Raw genomic sequence first — 4,599 nt, 5'->3', positions numbered from 1 at the left:
GCCACACAGTTAACTGGATGTATATCCCAGAACTCTCAAAACATTGCCCTCCAGTTCTGCACTTCAGTGGAATGTTGGACAAGCTACCATTCAGGAAACTTGCCTGGTGTTTCTGGTTTTCTCACTGATGAATTCTTAATAAACTTCCCCAAAAGTATGAAAACCAGTGAATTATGAAAGTATGAAAGCCTTAGTTGAATGACCTGACTAACTGAACTGATTAAAACTTGCAGCAGCCATGCTTCAAATGGATAACAAAAGCTTGGCAACCATATCTTCTGATGCATTTATTTCAGTACTAATGGATGATGTGCATAGATACACATTCTAATGCAGCATTTTCTTTAAAAACAACAACAAAAATTATTAAGTTGTCAATACCTGGAAAGTCAACTTCAAGACTGCAGTGATGTCATAATGTATGACATCAGCAGAACTTGACATAAACCAAACTGCCATAGCGACTGATACTTTCAAAGTTCTGCGGCTTGAGATAAAGTACAGCAGCGGGACCACATGGAGGGACACATGAGAAATGAGGCCCTTTTCTCCTCCATGATAGAAGTGATTTTCTAATTCAGCCACTGTCTGTACATGAGCCTTACTTTTTTTAAAAAAAATTGCCCTAAGAGAGGCAGTTTACTGTATCCAGCTGGTCATCCGAGCTTCTAGCTGGACGGGGCACCATGGATGCTAAAAATGTTGGTGACCTTCAAGCTTTGCTCAATCTGTACAAACAGGATCCAACGCTCTTGAGAGCAAAACAACTGAGTTTCCTAAGAGATTCGTTGGAGAGCATGGGGGACACCATTTCGGGTTTCCAGAGAATTGAAGCCTTTCCTCTGAGACTTGGTAAAGAGGAAGGGAAACCACCCGAGCAGCTTACCAGTGAGGAGAGTGATTTAGAGTTGGATGATGATGGAATGATCAAACCAGATGAAGATCAACCCCAGGAAATGGGAGACGAAAATGTGGAGGTTACAAATGATATGAAAAGCAAAGCTGAGGAGAAGAAGGAGGAGGCATATGCTTTCCTGGAGGCAGGAGAACTGCAGAATGCTATTGATCTGTTTACAGAGGCTATCAAGTTGAATCCCCAGTCACCACTCCTGTATGCCAATCGAGCCAGTGTCTTTGTCAAATTGCAGAAGCCCAATGCTGCCATTAGAGACTGCAACAAAGCATCAGAGCTCAACCCTGATGATGCACAGGCCTACAAGTGGAGAGGGAAAGCACATATGCTTTTGGGTCACTGGGAAGAAGCTGCTGAAGACCTTGCGTTAGCCTGTATATGGGATTATGATGAAGACACCAATGCCCTGCTAAAGGAAGTGCAACCCAAGGCCCTGAAGATGATCGAACACCACACCAAATATAAAAGAAAGCGAACACTGAAGAAGATCCAGAAGATCCAGGCAACTCTGGACTGGATTAAGAGTATCCTGGAAGAACAAGAAAAGGCACAGAATGAAGAAAATATTTGGCAGTGGATGACTCGAGCCTGTCGGAGGTACTTTGACTTTTTTATGGCTGTTATGGATCCTAGAATTATCCTGGCCTGGCTGGATGTAACCTGGAACCCAAACAATATCTCCAAATACCGGGACAACCACAAGTTTATGAAGTTCATTGGTCAGGTTGACTGAAAGTTGAGGCCAGCCATAAATAAGCCTTTCATTAAATTAAATTGTAGTGAGTGGCACCATGCGATGTTTCCTTTTAATGGCTTAATTTAACCCAGAGACCTCAAACTCAAAGGGGTTTCAGAGTGGGTTCCACCACTCAGCAGAAGCCCAAAGGTTAGGACTAGTGACTAGCTTCTAAGAATACTCCTTGCCATATAAACCGTCTATATCTTGCCTGCCCAGATTCCTTTCCTAGGATGGCATCTACAGCGGTGGAGGAAGCTGATTGGGCCCTTGGGGTGGCGCACCCAGGGGTGGGCCACACCACACCACGGGGCCTCTGGAGTCTGCCTGCCTCCTCCTGCAGTGTGTGGCTCAGCCGCACTGTAGGCCCCACTGTGAGTGCCGTGTGGCATTTTGTCACCCCCCTCAGTGGTGACACCCAGGGCGACCCACCCCCACCGCACCTCCCTCCCTCCCCCCCTGTGCATCTATCACAGTCACCTCTCCACAGTCCCCCGTGCTTGAGCACTCTTTACATCTCCCAATGTCTTTCCATCTAAGCTAGCTTCCTGTTTTTCTCCACTTGCCCTCCAAAGTCTTTCATACGCCATGGCGTCTGTGCCCCACCCCAATTCTGTCCGTCTTATTTCCTGTTATGTCACACACATTAGCAGCCAGTGCTAGCAGGACTTCACATCCTGCCCGACCTCTTTGACACCCACATAATTTAAGTGAAGCAGCAGAGAGTTAAATCGCATAGTAGCCAGTCTCTTCTAAGGGCATCTCTTCATAGCCCAATGTAGTGGTTGGGAGTTACTCGTGCGTAATCCTGCCCTGTTTGAGCATTGGATTGCCTGGTTAAACCCTCCGGACTGCACAGCCCATCTCAGCGTGGCTGCCCTTAGTCACTCGTAGAATCTGTCTGTGGGCGTTTCTTAAAGCGCTGCCAACATAAGAGTTGTTTGACGCCCAATCGTCTCCGCCTCTCCCTGCGCGGGAGTCTCCTGCGCAGGGTGGACGTGGGCCGCGGGGTGCTTGGGCTCTCCTCACTAACTTCCAACGAAGAGTCCTGGAGCCCCTGCACCTCCCTGTCCCGTTGCTCTCCTGGATCCCTGGTGTTACACTCATTCTCTTCCCCTTCTTCCCAGCTGAGTCTCCCCCTAGCGCTGGGACCTTCTCCTGCAGAATCAGAGACCCTCTCCTTCTCCCGTGCCTCTGATGTCAGTTCCCTGACACCCAATATATAGTTCAGCTACGTATGTGAAAAGTTGTAGGCACTCCATGGACCCTAAAGGTGTGATATGTTGCCTTCCACAGATTTAGGCTGATACCCTTGGTACCAAAATGGCAGACTCAAATCCAGAAAAGTTTTGTGTTGGAGGGAGGGAGGGAGATGAGAGGGAAATGGCACAACACAAGGAGAAACTATTGCAACATGATGCAAGCAAGCAAACAGATTCCAAACAAATGCATTTAATTCAATAATTTAACAATAATATAAAATAAAAACAAGCCTCTGGGATGGAGGAATCTCAACACTTGGTCCCCACATCCAACCTGAAACCAGACCCTGCTTGCTTTTGCAAATGTTCTAGCAGTTGCTGCACCACTTAGTTAAAATGTTTGCATGGCTTCAAGGTATCGCCAACATGGACATTACAATACAATAAGCTACTAACACAAACAAAAAACAAAAAAGGGGTAGAGAAAATCAAGGATAAATAATAAAAAAAACAAGGGGTTGGCAAGCAAAAGGGGGGAAGCAATAATGGCTTTAATCCAATATTTTTGCTTAACTGGTTTGTGGAATGGGTTCCTTATCTCACCGCTGTTGTTGTTGTTACTTCAAACCTTATGTTGTACAGTAGAACTCGCAAAACTCAGATCGAATCCAAATCCTTTTACAGAAAGTGGCATCGGAAACACCAATGGTAGCAGCTGCTGGGAAACGAATGTTTGTGTTGCCCACATTTTTGGTAGATTATTTAAGACAAATTCCCTTATGTTGTTGTTAGTCGGCTGTTAGAGTAAGAATGAGCAGATGGTTAATCAATCTCAAAATGCCCTTCAGGATCTAGAAACAGCTGTGTACGGTCAGTGCTAGTAAACCCATCCAGAGTAAATGTGAATGGGGAAAACACACAGCATGGAAGCATGATAATTTACACAGAACGCTACAGTGAGATTTGCCAGTATGCAAACATTTCTTAAGCGGTGAACTTTCCAGAATCAACTCAGCTAGCAATTATGTTGTAATTCTGTAGTTCTCCAGTGTACAAGTCTATGTTAAATACCACTGCCACCAATAGACTTTTGAGGCATCTCCCTAATAATATTAAAGTTACATTATCTTTTGCTAAGTGTTAAATTACAAATGATACATTTCTTCTGTACAGTTATCCTAGCAAATATTTTATGATCTCATACTGCTGCCTTAGCCATACTATCAAAATTTGTGTTCTGGTTATTTTTTCCTGCCTTTTACCCCTTTGTATAGTGTGCTTGTATAAATGAGATTTTCCTAAATGTAACAAGTCACATTGTTCTCATAAACCCAGAAGTAGCTTGCTGGGCATGGGGGAGTCAAATTACCTTCTTCTTGCTGCATGTCTATTGATTGCTGAAATATGGAAAGCATTGTCTGAATTTAACACCTCGTTATGGTGAAGTAATACTGTATACAGAAAATTGTGTTACATGAAAAACTTACCTGGTACACCCATTTCTTGAAAGCTGCAAAAAACAGTAAGGTGCAAATGAATGTTGCTGAAGGGTTATCTATTTTGCAGTCAATCAAACTACCCTCCCTGTTCTTTCCCCAAACCCTTTATCTACAAAGGGGTTGTCTAGGAACACATTAATTTTAGTTAATTCCAGGCTTGTCCTCCCTCATTTAGCTGAAGTTATGCTGAATGCTGATGCTCCCCTTTCACAATCTTTTGTTGTCAGCTGTCTGTCAGAAGGACAAAAC

The 4,599-nt window shown here is 44.3% G+C and overlaps 1 pseudogene across 1 annotated transcript; it reads left to right on the top strand.

Moving 5' to 3' along the window:
- The first annotated feature begins 472 nt into the window (after positions 1–472).
- Positions 473–1,705, top strand: LOC309516294 (putative protein FAM10A4 pseudogene; annotated as a pseudogene). The gene has a single exon. The product of its transcript is annotated as a putative protein FAM10A4 pseudogene (transcript).
- The last annotated feature ends 2,894 nt before the right edge of the window (positions 1,706–4,599 follow it).

This window comes from Podarcis vaucheri, assembly GCF_965113315.1.
Source record: "Podarcis vaucheri genome assembly, chromosome: 13".
Taxonomy (NCBI): Eukaryota; Metazoa; Chordata; class Lepidosauria; order Squamata; family Lacertidae; genus Podarcis; species Podarcis vaucheri.
Note: the sequence above shows the minus strand (reverse complement) of the source record. Positions and strands in the feature narration are given on the sequence as shown.